The sequence below is a fragment of the Equus quagga genome, chromosome 18 (genome assembly GCF_021613505.1).
Source record: "Equus quagga isolate Etosha38 chromosome 18, UCLA_HA_Equagga_1.0, whole genome shotgun sequence".
Taxonomy (NCBI): Eukaryota; Metazoa; Chordata; class Mammalia; order Perissodactyla; family Equidae; genus Equus; species Equus quagga.
The window spans coordinates 12,604,950-12,626,483 of NC_060284.1; the positions used below are offsets into that span (position 1 = coordinate 12,604,950).

General features: G+C 36.9%; 1 protein-coding gene across 1 annotated transcript in view; it reads right to left on the minus strand.

The window, feature by feature from the left end:
- SLC44A5 (solute carrier family 44 member 5) overlaps window positions 1–21,534 on the minus strand; it is a 131,122-nt gene that overhangs the window by 48,222 nt on the left and 61,366 nt on the right. The window lies entirely within an intron of this gene.

The following is a 21,534-nucleotide window of genomic DNA, read 5'->3' on the forward strand; positions in this document are numbered from 1 at the left end:
TTTTTAATATAACGTGACCTTTAAAAATTGGCTTCATTTTCTCTAGACAGCTGCAATATATTCCCCAACTCCCCTTTAAGCTCCCTAACATTTAAAGCACCTTTTTATAATAGTAAAAAGTTGAAATAGTCAAATTGTCCATCAACAGGGGATTGGTTAAATAAAGAATTATACATCCATAAAATGGAAGACTACATTGCCATTGAAAATAATGTTGAAGAAAGTGTTTAATGGATGGAGAAATTTACACTACATTAATTTTAGGAAGCAAGTTGCTGAAGAGTAGTAAAACATGATTTGATTTTAATTTTGCAAAAACAGGTATAATATATGCAGAAATGAATTATTATATCTGAATGGTGGAATTATATTTGTTTAGTTAATTTTTTGTATCTTTGTGGATTTGTTAAAATAAACATGTATTACTTTGGTAATCTGAAAAAAAGATAAATAAATTGAGCGATATTTTCTCCCTGTTCAAAATTATGGTCAGTGGCGTAGTAACGGGACAGGAAATTGAGATTCAGAACAGAATCACAGCTTGCCAAATGGCAGAGTAATACTTCACTGAATGCTAGTAATCAGAGAAAATGGAAGAAAAAGGAGGAAGTGAGAGAAGACTAGAAAGTGGAAGGGGAAGGCAGGGAAAGAAAGAAAAGGGAGAGAAGTTCCTTGTCCTGTGTTCTTCAGCAGGAAGGGGTTACAGGGAGCTGATGGTGTGACCCATGCGCGTCCTAGTCATATCTGAATAGTAAATGGGTACAGGGAGAAATTCCTTCTCTGCCTCTTCCAGCTTCTGGTGGCTGCTGGCCTTCCATGGCTTGTGGTTGCAGCACTGCAAACGGTCACACTGCCTCCCCTTTTCGGTTTGCGTCAGTCCTCTCTCTGAGTCTCTCTCATAAGGACGCTTGTGATTTCATTTAGTGCTTTCCTGTATAATCGAGGATAATGTCACCATCTCAAGATCATTGATTACATCTGCAAAGACCCCTTTTCCACGGACAAGAGAGCTTCACATATTGAGGTATGTGGAGTAACTATTCAAGTTCAAAACGGATTCAGTTTGAACTAAAAAGCCTGACTTATGGCCTATCAAACATACATTGTACGTCTGCTTAACCATCAAAGTAAAGAATGCACTGTCTTAAAATAAGAATGCATACTTCCCCTCCTCCGCCCTATTGGTATAACACTTGGATTAGTCCCCTTCCTTACATCATGGTCACGTTGGTCTGCTAAATTGCAAGTGAATACCTCTTTGAAATTTTGAAGAAAATGTACCCTGGGTATAATATGTAGTGAACTCAAGACAAGTGGCTGTCCAACTTTAGCATGCATCAGTAAAACTTGGAACGTTTGTTGAAAATCGTGATTCCTGACTCTTTCTCAACCCTTGAGATCCCAAATCTCAGGATACAGGGCCTAAGAATTCACGTTTTTTCCCTATGCTCCGCAGTAGATTCAGATACAAGTGGTCTATAAGCCACACCTTGAGAGAACATAGTCCTAAACATTCAAGAGGAATGTTCCCAGCACCTCGTCAAATCCCCAACTAATTAATAAGACCACATACATAGCATACAATGTATAAGAGGTGGTTGAGTAATATTTTTCCTAGTGACTCAGAATCACCAAGTAGGATCTAAATCCAAGGCTAAAGAAAGCTCTCCGCAAAGAATGTGGGCTAGATCCTTGCATCACTTCTACCCCTTCCTGGCCCTGTCCCTGCCCCTGTGGATTGGAGACAGTGGAGTTGGTGGATATGATGATCACAGTCAAGAAGATTTTCCCTCCTCTTCTCATTAAAAGATTATCTCTTCCCAATTCCACATTACAGAAGACTCTGAGAGAATCTCATTTTCCAGTTGGACCCCTCTTGTGTTGTAGACTTACTAGTCAGCCCTCTGCGCCCATTTTAGCAGGGAGAAATGAGAGCCAAAGAGACCACAAGAGAGTTGAAAAAAGCCAACGGGGCAGAAAGAGGGCAGCATTGAAACAACCTGTCATGAGAGGATGTGGAGTCAAGTAAATGAGCTCGCATCTCCTTGATGGTACTTCATCTGATAACAAGAGACTGAGGGTAAATCACTGGGGATGGAGAGAAAGCAATTTGGAGGAAGGCAAGCCAAAGCTGATCTCTCAAATCAGAAGACTATTCAGTGAAAACTTCCGCAGAGAATTTCTACTTGTCTACCATGAGAGAGCCAGCCTTTGGACGCTTACCCCAAAGAAAGTGTTGATAGCTAGTCTGTTATGTCTTAGCTGCAGCAGCAAACAACAATATGGGACTAGGGCAGTGGCCAGGAAAGTAACAGACACTCCTTGTCCTTCCATCCCTCACAACACAAAGAAAGACCTAGAGCCAGAAGAGAGGGAAGAGAGGGGAAATAGCAGACCAGGCCCTCTCTCCCGCTCTAAGTGCCGCAGCAGAGTTCAGACCTGAGCTGGGGGATCGGAAGAAATGAAATTTGAATCTTAAATTGGACTACACTGAACTTTACAACAACAGAAAGCATTTGGAAAGCTATGGAATCTACCTGAGATGTCAAAGTGAGAAGAAGAGAGATTTGAAAGAACAGTGTTAAGGGCAATGATAGGGGAAAAATAAACTCATTTCATGTTAGTAATCCCATCGAGTTCAGATGGCTCAAGAATCTGGTTATAAATTCACACAAAATACGCGCAAGCCTTCTTCACAATTCCACAAGAGTCAGCCTGGCTCTTTCACTATCCGTGCAACGATATCATCCACACAGTCTTATGGTGCATGTGATTCAAATATGTACCTAAGCAAATGGATAAATTATTGCATGCCATGGATCATTGGAGTCCCTTAGGAGCAGTTAAAACTGAATGGTAAATCAGTAAGTGTCAAGAGTCCCCCATAGGTAAAATTGATTTATAAACTGCAAAATGCTACATAAACTCAAGTTATTCACCAGATTATGCTATCCTCAGGGGTAAGGTTTAAACATTATTCATCTTTATAACCCTACCTTGCCAATACTTAGCCTTAGTACTTGGCCCATTCTATGGTACTTATTAAATGTTGTAGAATGAATGAGACCAATTCCAGAATAGATTTTTTTCAAAATCTGAGAATCCTCCTTAGTTTTTCAGTACAAATATGTAGTCATTCTATCACAATCTCTGATATCCTTAAACTTCAGTGGATCTCAGCTTCTTTAGGTACAAAGTAGATGATCATGGTTGCAGTTGAGCACTTCTGTGAGAGGGACCAAGGAAGTAACTCATCATTTAACTTGAATTGTTATTTCCACCAAGAAACAACAAAATACAAGCAACTGCAAATTACTAGTTCGAGATGGTGTGCTGTGAACTTAAGCCTATCTCTCTTCTTTCCTGAGACCCATGGAAAGAAAATACTAAGAGTACAATAAGGAATAAACTTCACCATACTAGCCTAGGGTGTGGAGAAGGGCATCTGCTCACAATTGCACAAGAGAGTTCAACAATTTCTGGAAGATGGAGAACATATGAAATCGTGTTGAGTGATGAATGCACCAGAGAGGGGCTACGAAAAGGGTGGGATATAATTTGCCTGTTATAAATTATGAGACATAGTGGACTCAGAGCTGAGAATGAGAAATGTGGCCAAAATGATAAGATTAATTGCAGGTTTATATACAGATCTACAGTGCAAAGCAGCACCTCTGCGCTTTTCCCATACCCTACACTTAGAATTTCAGCATCCAGGAAAAACAGACAAAAACAGAGGCCTCTTTTGTTCAATGAACCTTCTAGGGATAGCAACGGCTCTTGTGGGATTTGGTACCCCTGCTTACAAACTTTCATATTCTGGCATTTTGAAAGCCCATGCCTGACAGCCAGCTTCCCATCAATTCATGCTGTAGTGAAATCTGACAGCCAACACAGCCCCATCCCCCGTACAGGGCAAAGGCTTCCCGGAAAATTGAGCTTCAAACACAGCAGCTGAGAAAATTCACAGAGGTGTACCTGGTTCTTCTTTCTTTAGTAAGAATGGATAATCAAGTAGTGTCAGGAATGTAAGAGGAATCAGGACATGAAAGAAAAAGACTAAGGGAAACAAACAAATACTGGTGCTAGATGAAATAAAAATAATTCAGGGCATAGGAGGGTCATTTTAAAAAAAACCAATAGTTCCATGGTAATTCAAACAGATTATCCACAAAATAAAAATACTATGCTATTAGAAAGGAATAATTTAGAGCACCAGAGGGCTTTCAGAGATTAAAAATATGATTGCCAAAATTAAAAAAAATCAAAATAAGAACTGAAAAAAATTGAGAAAATCTCCTAGAAAATAGAATAAAGTCATAGATGGAAAACATAAGAAAAAAAAAAGAGGTATTGAGACTAACCCAGGAGGTCCAGGGTATGATAACAGAGTTTCAAAAAGAGAACCAATAAAATGGAAAGAAAGAAAACAGCAAAGAAACAACTGATGATAATTTTCCAGAGCTCATAAGAGTCATAGCTCTTCAGAATTAAAGGATCCACTGAAGACTGAACAAGAAGAGTAACAATTTAAAAAGACGTACTTTGAAATGTGAGATTTCAGAACACCAAGAAGAAAGAAATGATGTTAAATGCTTTCCAAGAGGAAGAGGTCACCACTAGGTGTGTGAACAGACTGGCAGTAGATACTGGATGCCAAAAACAATGGAACAATGTCTTCAAATTTCGACAAGAATTGTCTTTCAAGCTACAATTCTATCGCTAGGCCACCAACTCTAAAGACGGAAAAGAAAACGTTTCCAGGGACTCAGCAAATTTCCTTCCTGTGCTTCCTTTTCTTAGGAAGATAATCGAGAATGTTCTCCATCAAAACAAGAGGGTCAAAAAAGAAAGAAGACAACTTGAGATACAGGAAACAGGGCATGGAATACCCTTATATTTGTTTGGTTATCTGAAATTAAAACTTAAGCAGGCATTCTGTGTTTTATTTGCTAAATCTGGCAACTCTAGAAGCAAGATCCAATCTAATGAGGTGGAAAAGTCCCAGAACCAAAGCTGTGCAGTAGGCCTAAAGTAAAACAGGTTCTGAGTGGAACAAACGGACAGAAGCTCTGTGAGACAGGTCTTGAGAGACAAGGGGGCCTCCAAAAAACAGTGTGATTGGGATGCTGTGAAAACTTGTGGTCCTCATAAAGGCTATTCAATTAAAAAAACTTGCTGGCAAACAAAAGATTGTACAAGACTGTCATTGCCCTATGTTAAAGCAAACAAAAATGTGGGATGATGCTAAGCTGTTAATAAAGTGAAAGATTTGACTTTGAGATCAGTGACACAGTAGAGGTGAAAATGTAATGGCCTGGCAGTGAATAAGGTTACATAGCTATAACAAAGTAAAAGTCTTTTGCTTCCAACTTCTAGAATCAACCCACCAATAGAACGTGAAAGATTCTGTTGAAGCTGCAGAACTGAACCTTATAATGAATTTGATCATCTAAGGGGTGGATCCAGGGGCAGGCCCAGTGGTGTAGTGGTTAAGTTCCCATGTCCCACTTCAGCAGCCTGGGGTTTGCAAGGTTGGATGCCGGGCACAGACCCACACACCACTCATCAAGCCATGCTGTGGTGGCATACCACATACAAAATATACAAAATATAGATGTTAACTCAGTGACAATCTTCCTCAAGCAAAAAGAGGAAGATTGGCAATGGATGTTAGCTCAGGGCCAATCTTCCTCACCAAAAACACAAATAAATAAAAATAAAGGGTAGATACAAGAAGTGGAAGGTAGATGGAAAAGAAAGATGGAAAGTGGGTTTCATTCAAGGGATGCAGGGATGTTTCAACATCCGCAAATCTGTCAACGTCATATACCACATTAACAAAATGAAGAATAAATATCACATGATCATCTCAATAGATGCAGAGAAAGCGTTTGGCAAGATACAGCATCGATTTATGATAAAAACTCTAAATAAAATGGGTATAGAAGGAAAATACCTCAACATAATAAAGGCCGTATATGACAAACCCACAGCTAATATCATTCTCAATGGAGAAAAACTGAAAGCTGTCCCTCTAAGAACAGGAACCAGACAAGGATGCCCACTGTCACCACTCTTATTTAATACAGTATTGGAAGTCTTAGCCAGAGCAATCAGGCAAGAAAAAGAAATAAAAGTGATGCACATTGAAAGAGAAGAATTGAAACTGTCACTCTTTGCAGATGACATGATTTTTTTTAATTTTTTTTCCTTTTTTTCCCCAAAGCCCCCCCAGTACATAGTTTATGTTTTTAGTTGTGGGTCCTTCTATTTGTGGCACGTGGGATGCTGCCTCAGCATGGCCTGACGAGCGGTGTCATGTCCATGCCCAGGATCAAAACCGGCGAAACCCTGGGCTGCCGAAGTGGAGTGTGTGAACCCAATCACTCGGCCATGGGGCCAGCCCCATTTTTAAAATTTTTTAAAATTTTTAACATGATTTTATATATAGTAAACCCTAAAGAATCCACTAAAAAGCTTTTAGAAATAATAAATGAATACAGTCAAGTCGCAGGATAAAAAAATCAACGTACAAAGATTGGTTGTGTTTCTATACACTAACAACAAAGTAGCAGAAAGAGAAATTAAGACTACAATCCCATTTAAATTGCAATAAAAAGAATAAAATACCTAAGAATAAACTTAACCAAAGAGGTGAAAGATCTGTACACCAAAAACTATAAAACATTGTTGAAAGAAATCGAAGAAGACACAAAGAAATGGAAAGATATTCCATGCTCTTGGATTGGAAGAATTAACACTGTTAAAATGTCCATACTTCCTAAAGCAATCTACAGATTCAACGCAATCCCTACCAAAGTTCCAACAACATTTTTCACGGAAATAGAACAAAGAATCCTAAAATCTATATGGAACAACAGCCAAAGGATTACAAAGCTGGAGGTATTACACTCCCTGATTTCAAAATACATTACAAAGCCATAGTAACCAAAACAGCATGGTACTGGCACAAAAACAGAAACACAGATCAATGGAACAGAATTGAGAGCCCAGAAATAAACCCACACATTTATGGACAGCTATATTCGACAAGGGAGCCAAGAGCATACAACGGAGGAAAGAGTCTCTTCAACAAATGGTGGTGGGAAAACTGGACAGCCACATGCAAAAGAATGACAGTAGACCATTCCCTTACACCATGCACAAAAATCAACTCAAAATGGATTAAAGACTTGGATGTAAGACCTGAAACCATGAGCATTCTAGAAGAAAACATAGGCAGTACGCTCTTTGACATCGGTCTTAGCAGCATGTTTTCAAGTACCATGTCTGACTGGGCAAGGGAAGCAAAAGAAAAAATGAACAAATGGGACTACATCAAACTAAAAAGCTTCTGCACAGCAAAGGAAACAATCAACAAATGAAAAGACAATCTAACAATTAGGAGAAGATGTTTGCAAACCACATATCAGATAAGGGGTTAATATACAAAATATACAAAGAACTCATACATCTCAACAACAAAAAAACCAACAACCTAATTAAAAAATGGGTAAAAGATCTGAACAGAGATTTCTCCAACAGACATATGAAAAGACTCTCAACATCATTAGCTGTCAGGGAAATGCAAATCAAAACTACAATGAGATATCACCTCACTCCAGTCAGAATGGCTATAATTAACAAGACAGGAAACAAGAAGTGCTGGAGAGGATGTGGAGAGAAGGGAACGCTTGTACACTGCTGGTGGGAGTACAAACTGGTGCAGCCACTATGGAAAGCAGTATGGAGTATCCTCATAAAATTAAGACTGGATCTACCATGTGATCCAGCTATCCCACTGCTGGGTATTTATCCAAAGAACTTGAGAACACAAATGCGTAAAGATACATGCCCCGCTATGTTCACTGCAGCATTATTCACAATAGCCAAGACTTGGAAGCAACAGAGATGCCCATCGGGGGACGAATGGATAAAGAAAATGTGGTATTTATATACAATGGACTACTACTCAGCCATAAGAAATGATGAAACCCAGCCATTTGTGACAACATGGATGGTTCTTGAGGGTATTATGCTAAGTGAAATAAGTCAGAGGAAGAAAGTCAAATACCATACGATCTCACTCATAAGTAGAAGATAAAAACAATGACAAACAAACACATAGCAATGGAAATTGGATTGGTGGTTACCATAGGGGAAGGGGGGCAGGGGGGCAAAAGGAGTGATTAGGCTCACATGTGAGGTGATGGACAATAATTAGTTTTTGGGTGGTGAACATGATGTAATCTACACAGAATCTGAGATATATTATGGTGTACATCTGAAAGCTATATAATGTTATAATCCAATGTTACTGCAATAAAAAGAAAAATTAAAAGGTCTGGCCCGGTGACGCAGCGGTTAAGTGCGCACGTTCCGCTGGCTGCCCGGGGTCGCCGGTTCAGATCCCGGGGGCGGACTTGGCACCACTTGGCAAGCCATGCTGTGGTAGGCATCCCACATATAAAGTGGAGGAAGATAGGCACGGATGTTAGCTCAGGGCCAGTCTTCCTCAGCAAAAAGAGGATTGGCAGCAGTTAGCTCAGGGCTAATCTTCCTCAAAAAAAAAATTAAAATTAAAAGAAAGATGGAGAGAAGGTAGTGGGGGTAATATCCTCCTCTTTTGTAAAGAGGAGTCAAGACACTGACAAAAGTTAATGGAACGAGAAATGGAGGTGTTGGTATGCTATTTAAAGTCACAGAAGTAACTATACGAAAATCAATATGTAAAAATTAAAGTTCAAGGGAAGAGGAGGAGGATCAGGAAAAGAGATCATGTAAATAAGGTAAATCATTTTTCCTAACGAACTATTGGTGGATACTGTCTAAAGTTAAAGTACAATATGAAAGAGGAAGCATATTATTTAAAGTTGTGTAAAAAACTGCCAGAAGAACTAAAACCAGCATTATGGACTAGATGTTTGTGTCCCCCCAGTTCACATGTTGGCATCCTAATCCCTGATGTGACGATATTGGGAAGTAGGGCATTTGGGAGGCGATCTGGTCATGAGCGTGGAGCCCTCGTGAATGGGATTAGCACCCTATAAAAGAGACCCCAGGGAGCTCTCTCCCGCTTCCTCCATCTGAGGATGCAGAGTGAGAGGGCTGTCTGCAAACCAGGGAACCGGGCATTCCCAAGAACCTAACCATGTTTACCCCCTGATCTTGCGCTTCCTGTCCCCAGAAAATACAAGAAAGAAAGTTCCGTGCTCTACAAGCCACCCAGCCTGTGGTATTCTGTTACAGCAGCCGGAACTAAGACGACCAGAGACAGAAGAGCTTGTCTTCGTGGAATGAAATTGGGAGTAAGGAGTCCTCAGATAGGAGACCGCTGCTTTTACTGCTTTTATTACAAGTTCCTCATTACTGTTTGGTCTACTTTCACAGGCATATATTATTTTGATATAGATTTTAAAAATCAAACCAAGTAGTTGATCTGGGCTTGTAGTGTGTTAAATCAAACAGATCTGTGAGAGCTCTTTGCCATTTTATGAGAGATTCTTCAGTAAATTAAAGACAAAGTTGTTATTGCTTCACTTAGGCACCAAATTGATGCAAAACTTAAATGGAAGAGCTTTGTCCTCCTACTCTTTTCCGTTTCCCTATCTAACCTCATACTGGGAGGATGAGTATTTCAGTCTGTCTAATTTGGTAATTGTGCTGCATCTAATTTAGTAAATGCTCAAAGTTATTTTAACACGACCTTTATAAGCTGAAGTTTTTGTAGTAGCCAGAAGGTGGCATCAAAATCAATCGAGTGGAAATTCCCAAAGACAAGGCTCATACTCAAGTTTCGTGAGTAACTTCCCTGAAACTCCAAAGGCAGAGGAAGTTACACAGGTCAACAAAGCACTCCGTTTTCCTTTGAGGCCTCTGTTTTATCTGTTTCGACATTTTAGAAAACTCCTGGTGTTTCTCCTAGCATCCTTTTGGTTAGGCATGGATAAACAAAGCACAAAATGGCCAAACTCTACATCCTGAATACTGACACACCATCTCTAAACACGGAACTTGAGCCAGGATATAAGGAATGCTTTGAGAGTTGACAATCAAAGGGTTGCTGTGAGTGCATTGTGACACTAACAAGAACAAATACTCTAATTGTTACAGTCTAACAAGTATTTTCCAGACTAAATTGTTTGGGGTGTATGTGTATCAATCTGTGCACAACTCTATCAATGTGCAGCCTAAAGAGCACAGGATTTGGGGTTAGAACATGCTACTTTTGCCATTTAGTTGTCAGATGACCCAGAAGAGGTACTTCAGCCTTCTTGAATTCGTTTTCTAATTTTCTAAATGAGAGTAACGATAATGATAGCCACTTAGCAGTGTTGATGTGAGGATCTGATAGGATCTTCACACTGACCTCCACCTTGGGAGCAAAGCACTCTCTTATCCGTGCTACCGCTTTACTCTGGTTCCTTTAACAGTGAATTTACTGAGCACGTACTACAATGCCAGTGTTGCAGGTGCTGAGGATACAACAATGAAAAGGACAGGGAATGTCTCTAATCTCAAAGAGCTTTGGCTCCAGTAAGGGAAGATAAGTTAACAAATTAATAATCAGGATAATTCAGGTGGTGATAAGTACCTAAGAGATCCTCGTGCCAGAAAGTACCCAGGAAAATGGACGATAGAGGTGAATGCAAAGCTTCAGATGGGATTGTCAGCAGTTGATTTTATTCTTCAAACAACACACTGAGCCAAACACTCTAGATGGAAATCCATGAATTTCTTTTTTTTAGTTCCTATCTTTTAAGTTTTATTTATTCTTTCTTTTTTTATTGCTGTAACATTGGTTTTTAACATTATATAAATTTCAGGTGTACATCATTATATTTCGATTTCTGTTAGATTACATCGTGTTCCCCACCCAAAGACTAATACAATCCATCGGCACGCACATGTGCCTAATCACCCCTTTCGACCTCCTCCTTCCTCGCTTCCCCTCTGGTAACCACCAATCCAGTTTCTGTCTCTATGTGTTTGTTTGTTGTTGTTTTTATCTTTACTTATGAGTGAGATGATACGGTATTTGACTTTCTTCCTCTGACTTATTTCACTTAACACAATACCCTCAAGGTCCATCCATGTTGTTACAAATGGCAAGATTTCATCCCTTTTTATGGCTGAGTAGTATTCCATTGTCTTTATCCATTTGCCCCTTGATGAGCACTGAGATGCTTACAAGTTTTGGCTATTGTGAATAACGCTGCAATGAACATAGAGGTGCATGTATCTTTATGTGTTCATGCTTTCATGTTTTTTGGGTCAATGCCCAGCAGTGGCTTAGCTGGATTGTATGGTAGTTCTATTCTTAATTTTTTGAGGAATTTCCATACTGTTTTGCATAGTGGCTGCACCAGTTTGCACTCCCACCAGCAGTGTATAAGAGTTCCCTTTTCTCTACATCTTTTCCAATACTTGTTTCCTGTCTTATTAATTATAGCCATTCTGACCAGTGTGAGGTGATATCTCATTGTAGTTTTTGTTTTTTTTTTTAAAGATTTTATTTTTTCCTTTTTCTCCCCAAAGCCTCCCGGTACATAGTTGTGTATTCTTCGTTGTGGGTTCTTCTAGTTGTGGCATGTGGGATGCTGCCTTAGCATGGTCTGATGAGCAGTGCCATGTCCGCGCCCAGGATTCGAACCAACGAAACACTGGGCTGCCTGCAGCGGAGCGCATGAACTTAACCACTCGGCCACAGGGCCAGCCTCTCTCATTGTAGTTTTGATTTGCATTTCCCTGACACTTAGGGAGGTTGAACATCCTTTCACGTGCCTGTTGGCCATCTGTATATCTTCTTTGGAGAAATGTCTGTTCAGATCTTTTGCCCATTTTTTAATTCTTTATTTTTTTGTAGTTGAGCTATATGAGTTCTTCACATATTTTGGATATTAACACCTTATCAGACATATGGTTTGCAAATACCTTCTCCCCATTGTTAGGCTATCTTTTCATTTTGTTGATGGTTTCCTTTGCTGTGCAGAAGCTTTTTAGTGTGATATAGTCCATTTGTTTATTTTTTCTATTCTTTCCCTTGCCCATTCTGACATGGTATTTGAAAATATGCTGCTAAGACCAAAAGAGAAGAGCATAATATTTATATTCTCTTTTAGAAGTTTCTAGTTTTATTGAGATATAATTGACATATAACATTGTATTCATTTAAGGTGCACAACATAATGATTTGATATATGTATATACTGCAAAATTATTACCATAATAAGTTTAGTTAGCATCCATCACTTCACATAGCTTTTTTCTTGTGATGAGAACTTTTAAGATCTACTCTCTTAGCAACTTTCAAATATACAGTACAGTATTGTTAACCACAGCCACCATGGAATTGTGAATAATGCTGCAATGGACAGAGAGATGTAGAAATGTATTCAAGATATTGATTTCAATTCCTTCAAATATAAACCCAGAAGTGGAATTACTGGATCATATGTTAGTTCTATTTTTAATTTTTATACAAATCTCCATACCTTTTCCATAGTGGCTGCACCAAGAGTGCACAAGGGCTCCCTTTTCTCTACACCCTTGCCAACATTTATCTCTTGCATCTTTGGTGATAGCCATTCTAACAGGTGTGAGGTGATATCTTGTGGTTTTCATTTGCATTTTCCTGATGATTACTGATGCTGAGCACCTTTTCATGTACTTGTTGGCTATTTATATGTCTTCTTTGAAAAAAATGTCTATTCAGATTCTTTGCCCATTTTTTTACTGGGTTATTTCTTTTTTTGGTATGGAGTTCTATGAGTTCCTTGTATATTTTGAATATTAACCTCTTATCACATATGTAGTTTGTGAATATTTCCTCTCATTTCACATGTTGCCTTTTTATTTTATTGATGATTTCCTTTGCTGTGCAGAAGCTTTTTAGTTTCATGTAATCCCATTTGTTTATTTTTTTGCTTTTATTGCTTTTGCTTTTGGTGTCAAACCCAGAGCCAAGACTGATGTCAAGGAGCTTACCACCTATGTTTTCTCGTAGGAGTTTTATGATTTCAGGTCTTACATTCAAGTCTTTAATTCATTTTGAAGTGATTTTTGTGTATGGTATAAGCTAAGGGTCCAATTTCATTCTTTTGCATGTGGATGTCCAGTTTTCCCATCACCATTTATTGAAGAGACTATCCTTTCCCCATGCATATTTTTGGCTCCTTTGTTGAAAATTAATTGACCTTATATGCATGGGTTTATTTGGGGGATCTCTATTCTGTTCCATTGATCTACGTGTCTGTTTTTATGCCAATACCATGCTGTTTTGATTACTGTCACTTTGTAGTATAGTTTGAAATCAGGAAGTGTGATGCCTCTAGCTTTGTTCTTTCTCAAGACTGCTTTGGCTATTCAGGGTCTTTTGTGGTTCCACACATCTTTTCAGATTTTCTTTTCTATTTCTGTGAAAAAACCTTGAAATTTTGATAGAGATTGCATTGAATCTGTAGTTTTCTTTGGGTAGTATGGACATTTTAACAATATTAATTCTTCAAATCCTTGAATATGGAATATCGTTCTATTTATTTGTGTCTTCTTCAATTTATTTCATCAATATTTTATAGTTTTCAGTGCACAGATCTTTCATCTCCTTTGTTAAATTTATTCCTAAGTATTTTATTCTTTTTGATGCAACTGTAAATGGAATTTTCTTACTTTCTCTTTCTGATTGTTTTTTATGAGTGCATATTGATTCTGTATCCTACAACTTTACTAAATTTATTAGTTCTAAGAGGTTTTTGGTGCAGTCTTTAAGGTTTTCTATATATAATATCATGTCATCTGCAAATAGAGATAGTTTTACTTCTTCCTTTCCAATTTGTAAAATATGTTTTATTTCTTTTTCTTGCCTAATTGCTCTAGCTAGGATTTCCAGTCCTATGTTGAGTAGAAGTGGAAAGAATGGGAATGCTTGCCTTGTTTCTGATTTTAGAGGAAAAGCTTTTAGCTTTTCACCATTGAGTATGATGTTAGCTGTGGGCTTGTCAGACATGGCTTTTATTACGTTGAGGTACATTCTCTCTATGCTTAGTTTGTCGAGAGTTTTTATCTCAACAAAAGTTAAATGGACGTTAAAATCTGTCAAGTGATTTTTCTGCATATTGAGATGCTCGTATGATTTGTACACTTCATTTTGTTAATGTATTGTATCACACATCTGTTGATTTGTGGATGTTGAACCATCCTTGTATCCCTGGAATAAATCCCACTTGATCATGGTATATAATCCTTTTAACGTGTTACTAAATTTGATTTGCTGATTTTTTGTTGAGGATTTTTGCTTCTATGTTCATCAGGGATATTGGCCTGTAATTTTCTTTTTTGTAGTGTCTTTGTCTAACTTTGGTATCAGGGTAATGTCAGCCTCATAAAATGAGTTTGGAAGTGTTCCCTCCTATTTTATTTTTTGGAAGAACTTAAGAAGGATTGCTATTAATTCTTAAGTGTTTGGTAGAATTCACCAGTGAAACCATCTGATCCTGCACTTTTTTTTGTCAGGAGGTTTTTAATTATGGATTCAATATCCTTACTAGTAAACAGTCTGTTCAGATTTTCTATTTCTTCATGATTCAGTCTTGGAAGGTTGTAGGTTTCTAGAAATTTACCCATTTCTTTTAGGTTGTTCAATTTGTTGGCGTATATCTGTTCATAGTAATCTTTTGTGATCCTTTTATTTCTGTGATATCAGTTGGAATGTCTCTTCTTTAATTTCTAATTTTATTTACTTGAGTCTTCTCCCCCGCCCCCCGCCTTTTTTTTGGTAAGTCTAGCTAGAGGTTTGTCTATTTCATCTTTTCAAAAGCCCGCTCTTAGTTTCATTAATCTTTTGTGTTGTCTTTTTAGTTTCTATGTCACTTATTTCCACTCTAGTCTTTGTTATTTCGTTGCTTCTTCTAACTTCATGCTTAGCTTGTTCTTCTTTTTCTAGTTCCCTGAGGTGTAAAGTTGTTTAGTTGTTTAGTTGAGATTTTTCTTGTTTCTTGAGGTAAGCATTTATCATTATGAACTTCTGCTTAGAACTGCTTTGCTGTAGTCCATAAGTTTTGGCATGTTGTATTTCCATTTTCATATCTCAAGATACCCCTTGATTTCTCTTTTGATTTTTTCTTTGACCCATTGGTTGTTCAAGAGTGTGTTGTTTAATATCCACATATTTGTAAATTTTTTCTTGTAATTGATTTCCAGTTTTATACCACTGTGGTTGAAAAAGATGTTTGATATAATTTCAGTTTTCTTAAATTTACTAAGACTTGTTTTGTGGCCTAACATATCCTGGAGAATGTTCTATGTGTGCTTGAGAAGAATGTGTATTCTGCTGCTGTTGGATAGAATGTTCTGTAAACGTCTGTTAAGTTCATCTTGTCTAATGTGTTGTTTAAGTCCAATATTTCCCTATTAATTTTCCATCTGTATACTCTATCCATTGTTAGAAGTACAGTTTTAAATTCCCATACTACTATTGTATTGCCGTCTATTTCTCCCCAAAAGTTTGTTAACATTTGCCTTATATATTTAGGTGTTCCTATATTGGATACATAAATATTTACAAATCTATATCCTCTTGTGGGATCGATCCCTTTATTGTTATATAATGACCTTCTTTGTCTCCTATTACAGTCTTCGGCTTAAAGTTTATTTTTATCATATAAATATAGCTACTCTTGCTTTCTTTTGGTTTCCATTTGCATGAAATATCTTTTTCCACCCTTTCACTTTCAGTCTGTATGTATCCTTAAAGCTGAAGTGAGTCTCTCGTATGCAGTAGCTTGTTGGGTGTTTTTTTTTTTTTTTAATCCATTCAGCCACTCTGTCTTTTGATTGGGGAATTTAGCCCATTTACACTTAAGTAATTATTGATAGGTATGGACTTACTATTGCCATTTTGTTAATTGTTATTTAGTTGTTTAGTAACTGTTTTGTTCATCTCCTCTTCTCTTGCTTTCTTCCTTTGTGATTTGATGATTTTCTATAGTGGTATGCTTAGATTCCTTTCTCTTTATCCTCTGTGTATCACACATAGATTTTTGCTTTGCCATTACCGTGAAACTTAAATAAAACATCTTATAGTTATAAGAGGCTATTTTAAGCTGATACTTTGTGAACACATACTAAAGATTTCATGTTTTTGATTTCACAATTTAATTCTTTTATCTTGTGTATCCATAAACTAATTATTATAGTTATTTTTACTATTTTTGTCTTTTAACCTTCATACTAGATTTATAAGTGATTTATTGACCACCATTGCAATATTTGAATATACTGAATTTAACTATGTGCTTACTTTTACCTGTGAGATTTATACTTTCACATGTTTTCCTGTTACTAATTAGAATCCTTTCTTTTCTTGAAGAGTTGCTTTAACATTTCTTATAAGGCCAGTCTGGCGGTGGTGAAATTCTTCAGCTTTTGCTTGTCTAGAAAACTCTTTCTCTTTCCTTCAATTCTGAAGAACAATTTTTCTAGGTAGAGTATTCTTGGTTGTCAGTTTTTTTTCTTTCATCACTTTGACTATATTGTTCCACTCCCCTCTGGCCTGCAACGTTTCTGCTGAAAAATCTGCTGATATTCTTATGGAGGTTCCCTTGTATGTAACAAGTTGCTTGTCTCTTGCTGCTTTTAGGTTTCTCTCCCTGTTTTTAATTTTTGACTATTTAATTATAATATGTCTTGGTGTAGGTCTCTATGGATTTACCGTGTTTGGAACTCTCTGAGATTCCCAAGTCTGGATGTCTGTTTCCCCAGGTTAGGGAAGTTTCCAGCCATTGTCTCCTTGAATAAGCTTTCTATCCTTTTTTCTCTCTTCTCCTTCTGAGACCCCTATAATGCAAATATTTCTCCATTTCCTGGTATCCCATAAGTCTCTTAAGCTATCTTCATTTTTTCATTCTTTTTTCTTTTTGCTTCTCTGATTGGATGTTCAACTAGTTTCTGTACTTCTTTTAGAGGGAAATTACTTTGTGTATAGCTGTATATTTGGTGTGTCCATGGGAAGGGGTGAGTTCAGGAGTTTCCTTTATTGCCATCTTGGACTGGAACTCTCTCTCTGAAATCCATGAATTTATTGACCTTCCATGAAGACTGATAAATCCTTGAAAAAGACTCTGCATCTTATATACTTTGAGTATCTCTATTATTTTGCATAGTGACTGTCCCATTGAAGGACCTCCACAAATGATGCAGCATTGAATATGGAAGTACTTTTGAAAAAGAAGGGACAACATAAATTTCTCACTAATTACTATCTCTCATTTAATTTGTTCATTATTATCAGGAAATTAAGACTGAAGAAGACTGTATCCCATGCCCAAAGGTCAATGGTGGAAGAGAGTAAAGTCAGGATTTCAATCCAGAGTATGTATGCTTTCAACAAAATGTTTGTTTTGTCTGTTTTTTTTTTAAGGAGCTTTGATGAGTAAGGCAATCCATTGCCTCAGCTTATGTACTTTTGCTTTAAGTTCTTTACTTATGGGAAATATAATAATATTACATATTTTTGGTAGAAACTTGCAATGCATATTAACATATAAATAAGAAAATTAAAATTTCTCGTAATTCTATTCCATTATATCTGCCATTAATTCTTTGTCAAAGGAAAAAGCTTAATGTTTTTCTGTTTACATGCTCTTTATGAACAATTAAAACAGTTCAAGAGGGTATAAACAAGCAGCAGGAACGGTCTTTTAAACGTAAAATGAATGTGTCACTCTCTTGCTGAACACCTTTCCATGGCCTTCCTAGACTTTTAAGTAGTCCAGACACTTTAGCAGAGCTCATAGCACCACAATGCTAACTCCTACCCATTTCTTGGATATCTGCCCATTCCACTTCCCTCCTTGTTTGCTACATTCCAGCCTCTTGGGCTTCTTTCTGTTCCTGGAGTATCATAGGCCCACCCTTGCCTCAGGACCCTTACCCTTGTCACTTTCAAGCCCTTCCTAGGGTTTTTGAAAGGCTGCCTTCTTTCTACTCTTCATGTTTCAGTTCAAAAGTCACCTCGTCGTGAAAGCCCTCCTCTGCTTCCCACAACCATGAGGCAGCCCTTTGCATAATAGTCATTCTCTATCAGGCCACTTGTTTTGTTTTTTCCTTCATAGGATTTATTACTGTTTGAAAATATCTGGTTTGTTTACATCTTTATTGCATTGGCCTTCTCATTAAATGTAAGCTTCATGAGTGCAGGTAGCTTGTCCATTTGTTTGCACTATAACCTCAGCTTTTAGAATACTGTCCAAGACATACTCAGTAAACACATGAATAAAAAGAAAAATATAATCCCACTACCCAGAAATAACTACTATAAACATGTGTATATACTTTCAGACTTTTTTTCCTTGCATGTATAGGTGGTTTTATATATGTGATATTCATTTATCACAAACACACTCACAAGACAGAATTATACTATACATAACACTTTAGTAACCTGATTTCGTGAATTAACAATATATCATGTGTATATTTTTCATGCCAAAAAAATATCCCTACACAATCATTTTTAATGATTAAATAGCATTTTATTATATGACTGTACCATAATTCACTTAATCAATTTCCTGTTGATAGACATTTAGGCTATTTCCATTTTATTATTACTATTTCATAGCACTTATAACATTAGGAAACTTTATGCAAATTTCCATTGGATAAATTTCTAGGAGGAAAACTGCTGAGTCAAAAAGAATATATAAATTGGATAAATATTTGATAAAATATGATAAATATTATCTTATTTCACTACCACCAGTAGAAAATGAGATGCTTTTTTCTCTTCACTCTAGTCAACACTGGAAATTTTAATCACTTTATTTGACAACCTTATAAGCAAAAATAATACACCTTTATTAATTTGTACTTTTGTTTTTTAAAGATTGGCACCTGAGCTAACAACTGTTGCCAATCTTCTTTTTTTTTCCGCTTTATCTCCCTAAATCCCCATGGTACATAGTTGTATATCTTAGTTGCAGGTCCTTCTAGTTGTGGCATGTGGGACGCCACCTCAGCGTGGCCTAACGAGTCATGCCATGTCTGTGCCCAGGATCCGAACCGGTGAAACCCTTGGCTGCAGCAGTGGAGCACGTGAACTTAACCAGCCCCAATTTGCATTTTTTTAACTGTGGTTGAACAGCACTTTCTATTGTTATTGGCCATTATATTATGTTATTTCCTGTTTATGACTTTTGCCCACTTGTATATTGGATGATCGTCTTTTTCTTTCTGATTTGGTAGAGGTAGTTCATATAATAAAGCTATCGACCTGTTTTCAGATATATATGTTGAAAATATTTATTTTTCCTGGATTGCCACTTAATCTTTTAACTTTGTATACAGTAGGCTCAAGTGGGTTTAGTCTGTGTAGGAATATACTTTAAAATTTCTGTTATGTTTTCTGGCTTTCATTGTCATGTTTAGCAAAGGTTTCTTTATCCCCTAATTCTATAAATATACCCCTGCATTTTCTTCTGTACTTTTAGGTTGTATATTTTATATACAAAATCTCCAATGTTTCAGTATTCATTTTGGTGTAAGGTATGACATAAATATCCAATTTTCTTTTGTATTCATGAATAGCATTTCAGTTAATTCAATATCACTTTTTAATAATCCATCTTTTTGCTATTGACTTGGAATCCCATATTTATCACATTGAAAATTTATATTTGTATTTATTTCTTTCTGCCTAGTTCTATGATAGTTCCATTCTATTTTAATGATTGAAATCTATGCTTTCATAAATATTTTCACTTACTATTAAAAGCTCTAAGCATCATTTAAAGTAATTTTCTTGTTAAATTTGCTAGTTAACACACATTTATTACAATAATTAAAACAATTGAGAGGCTTAAAATATACATTGAAATAGCATAGATGGTTCAGAAACAAATACACAAATTTATTATATGATAATTGTGGTATCAAAAATCAGAGGGGGAAAAGAGCATATTATTCAACAAACTATTCTGAGATAATTGGCTCTGCAATTGGAAAAAATGAAAGTTTGATTCCTACTTCATTCTATATACAAAAATGAATTCCAAGTGGATTAAAAATTTAAATATAAAAAAAGGGGGCCAGCCCGGTGGTGAAGTGGTTAAGTGTGCACATTCCGCTTCAGCAGCCCGGGGTTCGTCGGTTCAGATCCTGGGTGTGGACATGGCACTGCTTGGCACGCCATGCTGTGGTAGGTGCACCAGGTATAACGTAGAGGAAGATAGGCATGGATGTTAGCTCAGGGCCAGCCTTCCTCAGCAAAAAAGAGAGGATTGGCAGCAGATGTCAGCTCAGGGCTAATCTTCCTCAAAAAAAAAAAAAAAGGAAACCACAGAAATAGTAGAGAAATATAGGTGAATGTTATTTTCAAGAGGAGGAAGGCAATTATAATCATGACACAAAATCCAGAAAGCCAGAGAAAAATCAACAGAATCAACACTTAAACATATAAACAAAGATTTTTAATGGCTCCATTATATTTCATTAAATAGATGGTCCATAATTTATGATCCACATATTGCTGGATATCTGTATGGCTTCCAATAAGTTGTTATTATAAATAATACTTTAATGAGCATATCTGTGTTACACCAGGATTGTCTTTGAATGATCTTTACATACTGAAATTTGTAGTATACCATTTTTTTTGGAAATAAGTGGGTCATTGGCTTAGGTCTGGAAAACTTATTATTACAGAGTCCCTTTTAAAAATAGCCTATTTTAAAGAACTAGAGATTTAGAGATTTGTATGATTTTTTTCTCCCACCTTGTGTTTTCTTTTTCCTTCGTAGTGTAAAAGTTTTGTTGGCAATGTCTAGGATTTTTTGAGTTACTGAGGTTAAAATAAGAATTATCACCCTAGATCAGAATTTAGTTCTGTCATCTCTAATAGGTAATGTGGACCTTTTGTAGGAATCAGTCTGTCCACCATAAACTCAACCTGACATGATTGAGGATTTGCCCCATACCCGAATATCTGGTTTCTCTTGATCATCTAAAATAATTCTACTCTGAATTTTGTTAACCTTTTCCTGAATCTATTTTTTTAGTCTGTATATCTCTTGGAATAATAAGCTCCATAGTTATGGGAGTTATGGGTGGGCAACATGGGGAACCCAACAGAAGTGCTCTGAGCTGTGTTTTGTTTTGTTTTGTTTGAAGGAAAGAAATAAAAAACTTGCTTTCAGAAATGGAAACTTCTGTTATGGTTAACATTAGAAAGAAATTTGATAGAACATTCTTCCTTGTTTGTTTCAACTACTCAGGGTCTGTAGTAGCTAAGTTGCATGGACAGGTCTACCACACAGTGAAGACTTTCTAGGTATGCCCCTCACTTTGAATGATGGAGCGACTTATCAGTAGGCACTGTGGCAAACACAATTCTAACAACAGCACTGTATAGCTTTTTAGCTGCCACTCAGAACTCAGCCTTCCAATAGCTCATTTCATAAGGCATTTTAAAATATGGCTTCTGATACAATCACTAGTCCAATTCATCCATTAAGATTGTATTTTCGGGGCTGGTCC